Source organism: Oryx dammah, unplaced genomic scaffold (genome assembly GCF_014754425.2).
Source record: "Oryx dammah isolate SB20612 unplaced genomic scaffold, SCBI_Odam_1.1 HiC_scaffold_28, whole genome shotgun sequence".
Lineage (NCBI taxonomy): Eukaryota > Metazoa > Chordata > Mammalia > Artiodactyla > Bovidae > Oryx > Oryx dammah.
In genome coordinates, this window is record NW_024070212.1 from 37,070,396 (window position 1) to 37,083,375 (window position 12,980).

General features: G+C 37.7%; 1 pseudogene; it reads left to right on the plus strand.

Annotated features, from left to right (window-relative positions):
• The first annotated feature begins 11,225 nt into the window (after window positions 1-11,225).
• LOC120856527 lies at window positions 11,226-11,649 on the plus strand (annotated as a pseudogene).
• The last annotated feature ends 1,331 nt before the right edge of the window (window positions 11,650-12,980 follow it).

Below are 12,980 nucleotides of genomic sequence, written 5' to 3' on the forward strand. Positions count from 1 at the left end.
AGTAATATTCCATTATATATATGTACCACCACTTCTTTATCCATTTATCTGTCAATGGGCATCTAGGATGCTTCAATGTCCTAGCTATTGTAAACAGTGCAGTGATCAACAGTGGGGTGCAGATGTCTTTTTCAAATATGGTTTCCTAAGGGTCTATGCCCAGTAGTGGGATTATTGGGTCATATGGTAGTTTTACTACAAGTTTTTTTTTTTAAGGCATCTCTATTTGGTAAATTTCTTAAAATGAACTTATGAATAACCTATAATGTGATCATTTCTTCAGTCTATTTAAATAGGTGGCATAAATATTATTTAACGTTCCCTCCCAAACTTCTGTAGAATTTTCTCAGAAATTTCTAATGGGACAGTACTAAAAATATAAGTTAGTTACAAGGTTTTAAATATTAATATGTGAAATCTAAAGTCAAGTCTTTATAAGAAGTCATTTTTCTAAAGCCATGGCTGTTTTTAAAATGCTACGTTTTCTATTAATAACATAAGAAACTTAACGAAACCCCAGTACTTCCTCTCACAGTATATAGCATATTCAGTTCAGTCATTCAGGTGTGTTCAACTCTTTGTGACTCCATGCACCACAGCAAGCCAGGCCTCCCTATTGATCACCAACTAACTCCCGGAGTTTACTCAAACTCATGTCCACTGAGTCGGTGATGCTATCCAGCCATCTCATCCTCTGTCATCCCCTTCTCCTCCTGCCTCAATCTTTTCCACCATTAGGCTCTTTTTCAAATGAGTCAGTTGCAGTGATTTTGGAGCCCCAAAAAATATAGTCTACAGCTGTTTCCACTGTTTCCCCATCTATTCCCCATGAAGTGATGGGAATGAATGCCACGATCTTAGTTTTCTGAATGTTGAGCTTTCAGTCAGTTCAGTTCAGTTGCTCAGTCGTGTCTGACTCTTTGCGACCCCATGAACTGCACCATGTTAGGCCTCCCTGTCCATCACCAACTTCTAGAGTCCACCCAAACCCATGTCCATTGAGTCAGTGATGTCACCCAACCATCTCATCATCTGTTGTCCGCTTCTCCTCCTGTTCTCAATCTTTCCCAGGATCAGGGTCTTTTCAAATGAGTCAGTTCTTCGCATCATGTGGCCAACGTATTGGAATTTCAGCTTCAACATCGGTCCTTCCAGTGAACATCCAGGACTGATCTCGTTTAGGATGGACTGGTTGGATCTCCTTGCACTCCAAGGGACTCTCAAGAGTCCTCTCTAACACCACAGTTCAAAAGCATCAATTCTTTGGTGCTCAGCTTTCTTTACAGTCCAACTCTCACATCCACGAATGACCACTGAGCGACTGAACTGAACTGAACTGATGGATCCGTTGTCATCAATCCAAGTCATCATGAATTTCAGGGGATGGATGATGGTGTGTTACTGGAAGCCCTAATAGCCAAAGAGCAACCTCAGGGCAAGAAGGCTACAATAATCTTACTTTCTTTGCTGACAACATCAGGTCTTCTGGATATCTGCTAAGGGGTTACACTCATTTGCAACAAATTTATAATGAGAATACAACTTTTATCATCCCATCTAGTCTTTCTCTTTGATACTCCTCTCCCTTCCTGGATAGCAAAGTTACAGACTGCCCTACTACCCAGCAACCAGTGCTGCATACATTGTCCTCTACAGATAAGAAACTTTGGGTCTTCCCATTCATTCATACCCAGGAGTATGTGTGTGTGCTTAGCCACAAGTTGTGCCCAATTCTGTGATCCCATGGATTATAGACCCAAGACTCTTTGGTCCATGGGATTTTCCAGGCAAGAATACTAGAGCGGGTTGCCATTTCTTAATCCAAGAGATCTTCCCAACCCAGGGTTTAAAACCAAATGTCTTGTGTCTCCTGTACTGGCAGGCAGATTCTTTAGCACTATACTACCTGGAAGCCCACTCGGATACAGAGCAGACAAATGGATGAGTACATCTTATTCCATGTTCAGTTCAGTCACTCAGTTGTTTCCAAGTCTTTGCGACCCCATGGACTGCAGCATGCTAGGTTTCCCTGTATCACTAAAACCCAGAACTTGCACGAACTCATGTCCATCAAGTCAGTTTTGCCATCCAATCGTAACATACTCTATCCACCCCTTCTCCTCTTGCCTTCAATTCTTCCCAGCATCAGGGTCTTTTCATAAGAGTCAGTTCTTTGCATCAGGTGGCCAAAGCACTGGAGTTACAGCTTTCAGCATCAATCCTTCCAATGAATATTCAGGACTGACTTCCTTTAGGATTGATCGGTTTGACCTCCATGCAAGCCAAGGTACTCTCAAGAGTCTCCTCCAACACCACAGTTCAAAAGCATCAATTCTTAAAGTGCTCAGCTTTCTTTAGAGTCCCACTCTCACATCCATACATGACTAATGGATAAAACACACAGCTTTGACTAGATGGACTTTTGTCAGCAAGTAATGTCTCTGCTTTTTAATAGGCTGCCTAGGTTGGTCTTAACTTTCCTTCCAAGGAGCAAGTGTCCTTTAATTTCATGGCTGCAATCACCATCTGCAGTGATTGTGGAGCCCAGAAAACTAGTCTGTAACTGTTTCCATTATTTCCCAATCTATTTGCCATGAATTGATGGGACCAGATGCCATGATGCCATGATCTTAGTTTTCTGAATGTTGAGTTTAAGCCAACTTTTTCACTCTCCTCTTCCACTTTCATCACAAGGCTCTTTAGTTCTTCTTTGCCTTCTGCCATATAGGTGACATTATCTAAAAATGTAAGTTTATCGATACTTCGTGCAAAAATCTTCACTCCAGCTTGTGCTTCATCCAGTTCAGCATTTTTCATGATGTACTCTGCATATAAGTTAAATAGGCAGGGTGACAATATACAGCCTTGACGTATTCCTTTCCCGATTTGGAACCAATCTGTTGTTCCATGTCCAGTTCTAACTGTTGCTTTTTGACCTGCATACAGATTTCTCAGGAGGCAGGTCAGGTGGTCTGGTATTCCCATCTCTTTAACAACTTTCCACAGTTTCTTGTGATCCACAGAGTCAAAGGCTTTAGTGTAGTCAACAAAACAGAAGTAGATGTTTTTCTGGAACTCTCTCGCTTTTTCTATGATCCAACGAATGTTGGCAATTTGATCTCTGGTGCCTCTGCCTTTTCTAAATCCAGCTTGAACATCTGTAAGTTCACAGTTCACATAGTGTGGAAGCCTGGCTTGGAGAAATTTTCTGAGCATTATTTTGCTAGCATGTGACATGAATGCAATTGTGCAGTAGGTCAAATATTCTTTTTGGCATTGCCTTTCTTCAGGATTGGAATGAAACCTGACCTTTTCCAGTCCTGTGGCCACTGCTGAGTTTTCCAAATTTGCCTACATACTGAATGCAGCACTTTCACAGCATCGTCATTTAGGATTTGGAATTCCATCACCTCCACTAGCTTTGTTCACAGTGATGTTTCCCAAGGCCCATTTGACTCCGCATTCTGGATGTCTGGCTCTAACTGAGTAAGCACACCATCATGGTTATTTGGGTAGGAAAGATCTTTTTTGCACAGTTCTTCTGTGTATTCTTGCCACCTCTTCTGAATATAATCTGCTTCTGTTAGGTCCATACAGTTTCTGTCCTTTATTGTGCCCATCTTTGCGTGAAATATTCCCTTGGTGTCTCTTATTTTCTTGAAGAGATCTCTGGTCTGTCCCATTCTATTGTTTTCCTCTAATTCTTTGCACTGATCACTGAGGAAGGCTTTCTTATCTCTCCTTCCTATTCTTTGGAACTCTGCATTCAAATAGTTATATCTTTCCTTTGCTCTTCTGCCTTTAGCTTGTCTTCTTTTCTCAGCTATCTGTAAGGCCTCCTCAGATAACCAGTTTGCGTTTTTGTACTTATTCTTGGGGATGGTCTTGGTCACTGCCTCTTGTTCAATGTCATGAACCTCTATTCATAGTTCTTCAGACACTCTTTATCAGATCTAATCCCTTGAATCTATTTGTCACTTCCACTGTATAATCATTAAGGGATTTGATTTAGGTCCTACCTGAATGGTCCAGTGGTTTTCCTTACTTTCTTCAATTGAAGTCTGAATTTGGCAATAAGGAGTTCATTATCTGATCCACAGTCAGCTCCCAGTCTTGTTTTTGCTGACTGTATAGAGCTTCTCCATCTTTGCCTGCAAAGAATATAATCAATCTGATTTCTGTATTGACCATCTGGTGATGTCCACATGTAGAGTCTTCCCATGTGTTGCTGGAAGAGGGTGTTTGCTATGACCAGTGTGTTCTCTTGGCAAAACTCTGTTAGCATTTACCTGCTTTGTTTTGTACTCCAAGGCCAATTTGCCTATTACTTCAGTTATTTCTTGACTTCCTACTTTTGCATTCCAGTCCCCTAAAATGAGAAGCACACCTTTTGGGTCATTAGTTCTATAAGGTCTTATAGGTCTTCACAGAACCATTCAGCTTCTTCAGCATTTCTGTTCTGAGCACAGACTTGGATTTCTATGATATTGAATGGTTTGCCTTGGAAACAGAGATCATTCTGTCGTTTTTGAGATTGCACCCAAGTACTGAATTTTGGACTCTCTTGTTGACTACAATGGCTACTCCATTTCTTCTAAGGGATTATTGCCCACAGTAGTAGATATAAATGGTCATCTGAGTTAAATTCACTCATTCCAGTCCATTTTAGTTCACTGATTCCTAAAATGTGGACATTCACTCTTGCAATTTCCTGTTTGACCACTTCCAATTTGCCTTGATTCATGGCCCTAATGTTCATTTCCTACACAATACTGCTCTTTATAACATCAGACTTTAATTCCATCTCCAGTCACATCCACAACTGGGTGTTGTTCTTGCTCTGGCTCCATCTCTTCATTCTTTCTGGAGTTATTTCTTCACTGATCTTTCATAGCATATCGGGCACCTACTGACCTGGGGAGTTCATCATTCAATGTCCTATCTTTTTGCATTTTCATGGTATTCATGGGATTCTCAAGCCAAGAGTGCTAGTGGTTTGCATTCCCTTCTCCAGTGGACCACATTTTTTCAGAACTCTCCACCATGATTCTTTCATCTTGGGTGACCCTGCACAGCATGGCTCATAGTTTCATTGAATTAGATAAGGCTATGGTCATGTGATCAGTTTGGTTAGTTTTATGTGACTGTGGTTTTCCTTCTGTCTGCCCTCTGATAGATAAGGATAAGAGGTTTATGGAAGCTTCCTACTAGGAGAGACTGACTAAGGGGGAAACTGGATCTTGTTCTGATGGGTGGGGCCATGCTCAGTAAATCTTGAATCCAATTTTCTATGGATGGTCAGGATGATGTTCCTTCCCTGTTGTTTGACCTGAGGCCAAACTACAGTGGAGGTTATGAAGATAATGGTGACCTCCTTCAAAAGGTCCCATCCACACACTGCAGCACTCAGTGCCCCTGACCCTGCATCAGGCCGCCATCGACTCACACCTCCACCAGAGACTCCTGGACATGCACGGGCAAGTCTGGGCCAGTCTCTTCTGGGATCACTGCTCCTTTCTTCTGGGTCCTGGTGTGCACATGGTTCTGCTTTGTCTGTTTCCCAGTCCTGTGCAAGATCTGGCGGCTCTATGGTGGAGTTAATGGCGACCTCCTCCAAAAGGGCTTATGGCATACCCAGGTCTGTTGCATCCAGAACTGCTGCCCCTGCCTTAGACCACTGCTGACCCTTACCTTCACAGGAGACACTCAAGCACAGTTCTGGCTCAGTCTCTGTGGGGTCTCTGGGTCCTGGTGCACACAAGGTTTGTTTGAGCTCTCTGAGCATCTTTGGCAGGTAAGGGTTTTGATTCTAAATGTGATTTTGCCCCTCCTATCATCTTGCTGGGATATATACTATAATAACAATATATATCAGGCTTCCCTGGTAGCTCAAATGGTAAAGCATCTGCCTACAATGCAGGAGACCCAGGTTTGATCCCTGGGTTGGGAAGATCCCCTGGAGAAGGAAATGGCAACCCACTCCAGTATGCATGCCTAGAAAATCCCATGGACTGAGGAGCCTGGTGGGCTACAGTCCATGGGGTCACAAAGAGTAGGACACAACTGAGTGACTTAACTTTTATAATAACATGATTCTGCCTCATACCAACGTTTTAGACCCCATTGTTTCATTTTCCCTAATATTTAGGTATGTTTAATTGTCTATTGTTTACTTTTGTTTTTTAATTGATTCTGGTTCAAGTTTATGTTAATCAGTCTAAAGCTGAAAATTTCTGATCTGACTTTCAGACTTAGTTAAATGAGCAACTAAGAGATAACAGTGTCATGCATTAACTCTGTAGACAGCTCTATAAGTAGTCCATTTTTTAATAGCAAAAATTTTAAGGAGTTCCTTCTTTTTCTTACATCTTCACCTATGCAAGTGAATGAGCAAGTCAATGAGATTCTAAAATAGTTAAACCTAACAGATCTACAAGTACCAGAGAACAGTGATTTTTCTCCCTTCTGGAAATAAGAACAGTGTAAGCCAATACTACATATAGCTAAAATGTCCAGTGGAATAGTATCATGACTGCACGGCTGTTATGAGTTCTAGTCATTTTGTCTTTGTGGGCTCCTTCCTCAATAAATACATATATATACATATATGTGTATATATATATATAACTTATATTACTGCACTAGTATGAAGGTGAATATAAGCCAGACAAGATTCATTGCTATATATTTATTATTAATTTTTATTTTTATTTTAAAAGATATTAAAATGAAAACATTTCCCCAGGCCCCAAGAATGTTGTAGAATCTGGGCACCATGTCACCTATACCTCACAGATAAGTTAGTCTTGGTGGGTAGACTGTTCCTCATGTAGTACAAAACACTAAGTTTCCTAACATAAGACCCATACCAAGAATCCGCAACACTGATGACTGCAAAGAGTCAGATGAAATATCATGCAAGAAGATGAAATATAATGAAGAAAAATAATCTCATAACATGAACTTTCAAACAAAAATCTTACAGCTCATAAGCTTTCAAACACAAATTTCCATTTTTAACAGAAAATGCAAAATATTAAGGATATTGAATATCAATAGGAAATATTATGCAGCATTCCCCAGAGGGCCATGAATATAGTTGCTGATGTTTAAAAGTATGAAGAGCAGAAACTCTGCAAAGAATAAAGGAATTTATTAAATAATGTGGTAAATATATAAAGGATGACACCCCAATGTGTCACACTTAGTATACTCCCTGGAGTACAGGTGGAATCTGTGACTTGCTTCTAAACAATAGAACTTGACAAAGATAATGGGATGTTACTCCTATGATTATGTTTCTCATGTAAGACTCCTAGCCACTGGGGCGAGAGACATAGGGATAGAAGTATTATGTTGGCCTTGAAGAAGTAAGCTTCCATCTTGTAAAACTACTAGTGAAGATCCTTATGGCAGGGAATGGTAGGCAACTTCCAAAACCTGGTGCAGCCCACAAGTCAACAATCAATAAGAAGAATTTGAGGATCTCAGTTAAGAGTCATGAGGAAATGAACACTGACAGCAACCTAAATGAGCTTGGAATCCTATTTTTCCCCAGTTGAGTCACCAGAATAAAATGCAACCTGGTCCACACCATGACCATAGCCTTTTATGACCTGGAGCAGTGTCCAGCTAAGCCATGCCAGGCCTCCTGGTTCACAGAAGCTGTGACAATGAATGTGTGTTTGTTTTCAGTCAGCAGATTTTAGTAATTCATTAAATAGCAATAGAAAAAATATACAAATAAAAAGTGGTAAGTGTGAGAAAAGATGATTTCACAAACGAAAACATTCAGGTGTTCAAATAAAAATTATCTCAGACACAGCAAACAGAACAAATATTAGATACAACATATCTGTAAAAAGATTTAGTGAGTTGGAGAATAAACATAAATAGACTGAAGTGATGCATGCAGAGAACTAAATGTGGTTAGAATGAGTAGCTCCATCCTATATTTAAAAGAAGTTATTAAGGAAGGGAATACTGACAATAAGGATAAAGGAACATTTGGAGACTATTTAAAGATAAAGAGAATATCATGATTAAATATTTTTAGCACCAAATAATGTTTGGATCCTCAGACTAAAAGCGTCACTAGGCTACATTAGCAGAGCTGCGTAAATTTTAGAAAAATCATCAATTAGACATTGAATACTGAAGTGTAGAACATCAAGAAAAAGACAAATATCAAAATCAAAGAGAAAGACTGATCTGGAAAAGTACAACAATCAAATTAGCAGATATTTTATAAGCAGGAATGAATCAGTAAACTGGAGTCAGAGCTTCAGAGTAAATGGAAAACATTGATAAATTGGCATTTAGTTACTCTCTACTGGTACTCAAGTGAAAGGGTACACTGTCAGCATTTTAGGGAAATGATGCAGAAATGTATTATCTAGAGACTCTCAGTGAATAGATTACTAAAGACTATCATTCATTACAGTGAGAAAGTAATGCAGCAGATAAATTAATCCATGTATTTTAAAAGGGACAAGGGAAGCTAGAGTGAACAAAGAAATTTATATAGCAAATCAGAAAGTATGAATAATATTTATTGTAAACATCAAATAAGTAAATAAATAATGCAAATTTTATATTCAAAGTGAACTAGAATTAAAAATACAAATAATTTTTATTATTTATAACTAGAATTAAAAACATAAATAAATAATACAGAAAAGGGGAAAATAAGTTCAAAGAGAAACCATTCCACTGATTTTATTTCTTATCTTATAAGAGGACAAATATTCTAATTAATTTTAATTGGAATTAATATATCAATGGTAAAATATTAAATGTGCTATGGAAGAGTAACGTATATTTTATAAATGATTAAAGAAAAAATTCTATCAATCCTACAAAACTAAGAAATTTTAGAAAGTAACAAAATGCACAGCAAATAAAAAACACAATTTAAGGTGATAATAACTGCAATATGTCTATAGTTACTATAATCACATGTTAATCTCATCTATTAAAAATGAGAGCACTTCTCTTGTAACTATGTACTGTTTTGGCTAATAAAACTAAGCATACCTTCACAAAATATGTAAAAATTAATGGATGAGGGAAGAGACACCTGAAAAAAAGGAATCTCCCTCCCAAGAAAATTTTTATACCTCAATATTTATAATTGACAAATGGACTTAAGACAAAAATACCAAGTAGAAAATATATACTACAAAAAGTAAGGGTACACAAGCAATATTTTAAAAGAGTCATATACACTTAAGTATCTTCACAGGTGGCTGGCTCAGTGGTAGAGAATCTGCCTGCCAATGCAAGAGACACATTGAGTTTGATCCCTGGATTGGGAAGATACCCTCGAGAAGGAAATAGCAACCTACTCCAGTATTCTTGTCTCGAGAATCCCATGGACGGGGAGCCTGGTGGGCTACAGTCCAAAGGGTGGCAAAGAGTCAGACATGACTGAGCAATTGAGCATATACATATGTAATTAACATAAAGTCAAATTATATAAAGAAAAATATAGATAAAACAAAACCCACAAACTTATAAGAAATTCACAAATCCACAAATGTAATCGAAAATTAAAGCATATCCTCCCAGCCCCAAATTATTTCATACATAAAGGACCAGTATGACATAATTTATATGTTATCATATGCCTAGAAACTGTATCAATAGATTTAGGAATATAATTTGCAAAACTACTTTTGAATCCCAACTTTATCAGATGATGGAAGTATACAATCTAGAAAGCATTTTTTTTTTTTTTGCATTTAACAAGAATAAGACATATTTATGCAACACCAAAGTTTTAACACTGGCCAAGATAAGTTTTCATATACTATAACAATAACAATTTGGGAAGAATAAAATTGAATGAGCTTTTAATTAAGGATAATAATTTCCAAATTTAAACTTGAATATTTAGCCTCCAATACCATTCCCACAATATTATTAACTAACATAATCAACTGCATTATCAATTACTTTAAAGGCAAAGGTAATAGTAGTAGTGTTTTAGTGTGCTATAATCCTGCCATACATTAGACTTAACTTTTCAGGGAAAATTCAGGGCATAAACAAACAATATGCCAACATGTGAATAAAGCCCATGAGGTAAACTCTGAGACAAAAACATCCTAGTGGCAACACAAATGTTTATGTCCCATGTGAATCATCAATTTCAGAGATAGAAAAGATCTCTGTGGGAGATAAATACTTTCCAGCTACCTTCATATGGATTTTTTTCAGCAATATGGCATATTAAATAGAAATGACTAGTCAGGACTCCCACTACACAAAGTAAAATTTAAAAGATAAACTCCAAAGAAATAACTGAAATTCCTACCATTCGAATGATCCAAAACGTCTCTATGTTTAACAGAGAGATCCAAGCACCTAGGAAAAGATGACATCATATATAATCATTTGTTAAAGTATTTTTAAAAAATTAGACAATAGAGCCAATCATATTTCAGGCAAAGTAGGTTTATTATTTTTAATGTGAGAGTTGTAATAAAGTTGTCATATTATTGGCACACTAGGTCATAAGGAGTTAAGGAAATGGTCCATGGTATAAGGAGTGCTCTTAATTCAGTATTAGACTAAACTGAACAATTCTATTTACAGAGATAAAAAGACAATAACGGATGTGAAAATAATAAGTGATAATAACATTATGTTTTATGCTTCTTATTTTTATCAAGTGATTAACTTATCTTCATATAAGCTTACCGAATACTTCAAGAATTTTTACCCACGCATATATGGTCAATTAATTTATAATGAGTCAAGAATATACCATGGAGAAAGGACAGTCTCTTCAGTAAATGGTTCTGGGAAAACTAGAGTTACATGCAAAAGAATGAAAGTGGATGACTCTCTTACACCATACTCAAAAATTAACTGAAAATGAATTAAACACTTAAATGTAAGACCTGAAAACATAAAATTTCTAGAAAAAAATGTAGACAATAAGCTTCTTCATTAGGCCTTGGTGGTGAATTTTTAAACCTGATAACAAAAGCAAAAGCAACAACAACAAAATCAACAAAAAAGCAGTAGTACATCATTCTGAAAAGCTTCTGCACAGCAAAAACAAAAACATGAATTAAAGGAAAAAGCAACCTGAGGAATGAGAGAAAATTTTTGCTAATATATCATATCTGGCAATGGGATAATATCCAATATATATAAATAACTCCTACAATCCAAGAGCAAAACAACAGTAACAACAACAATTTGATTTAAAAAATATGTGTTCTGGGGGACATTGTGATGAGGCCACCAAAGCTGTGGACATCCCCCACACGGACAAGGCGCTGAAGAAACTCAACAAGCATAAGAAATTGGTCAAGAAACTGGCCAAGAACTATGATGCCTTTTTGGCTTCAAGAGTCTCTTATCAAGCAGATTCCACAAATCCTGGGTGTAGACCTGAATATGGCTGGCAAGTTCCCTTCCTTGCTGACCCAAAATAGGAACTTGGCGGCCAAAGTTGATGAAGTAAAGTCCACGGTAGTGGTTGTTGGCCACATGAGGATGACAGACGATGAGACTGTGTACAGTATCCACTTCACTGTCAACTTCCTGGTGTAACTGCTCAATAAAAATTGGCAGAATTTCCTCCAGGCTCTGAACATTAAGAGCTCCTTCGGCAAACCTCAGCATCTGTACTAAGGCACAGTGTACCAAGTACTAAGCACCTGTACTAAGGTACTAAGCTTAGTAAACCATACTTGCATCATTTTTAAAAAAATAGCGAAAATAAAAACACTAACTTAAAAAGATCTATGCATCCATTACTAACTGCAGCATTATTTACAATAGCCAGGACCTAGCAACAATCTAAGTCTCCATCAACAGAGGAATGGATAAAGACATTTTGACCACAATATAAGTCATAGAAAAAGAATGAAATCTTACTGTTTGCAACAACACGGATAGACTCTGAGGAAATTATGCTAAGTGAAATAAATCAGAGAAAGATAAGTACTGTTTGATTTCATTTATATATGTAATCTAAAAAAACAGAAAAAAAAAACAAATACAAACACACAAAAACAAGCTCACAGATACAGAGGACAGGCAGGTTATTGCAAGAGGATGGGGGTGGTGGTGGTAGGAGAAATATGTAAAGGGGGTCAAAACTACAAACTCTCAGTTATGAAGTAAATAAGTCATGGGTAATTAATGTACAGCATGATGACTACAGTTAACAATACTGCATTACCTATTCAAAAGATGCTAAGAAAGTATTATCACAAGAAATTAATTTTTGGTAACTATGTAAGGTGACTAAACTGAACTGAACTGATGTAAGGTGATAAGGTAAACTAGACTTACTGTGCTGATTGTTCCACAATGTATACAAATACTGAACCATTATTTTGCATGCCTGAAACTGTTATATGTCAATTATTCCTTAATAAAAAATGAGGTTATAAACATTAAAAAGATTTTTTTCCTCCAAAATCTAGTTGAAGACGTTAAAGATCAGAAATTATTGCCTATGTTCACATGAGCATTCATTGAGAGAACTAAGATTCCAATCCAGGTACATTTGATTTCAAAGCTCGATTTGTCTGCAAGGATACCTGATACTTCTCCAAAGAAACTGATAAGTGATATAATGTAACATATAATCTAGTTCAGTTCAGTAGCTCAGTACTGTCTGCCTCTTTGCGATCCCATGAATCGCAGCACACCAGGCCTCCCTCTCCATCACCAATTCCCGGAGTTCACTCAGACTCACGTCCATCGAGTCAGTGATGCCATCCAGCCATCTCATCCTCTGTTGTCCCCTTCTCCTCCTGCCCCCAATCCCTCCTAGCATCAGAGTCTTTGCCAAGGAGTCAATTCTTCCCATGAGGTGGCCAAAGTACTGGAGTTTCAGCTTTAGCATCATTCCTTCCATAGAACACCCAGGACTAATCTCCTTCAGAATGGACTGGTTGGATCTCCTTGCAGTCCAAGGGACTCTCAAGAGTCTTTTCCAACATCACAGTTCA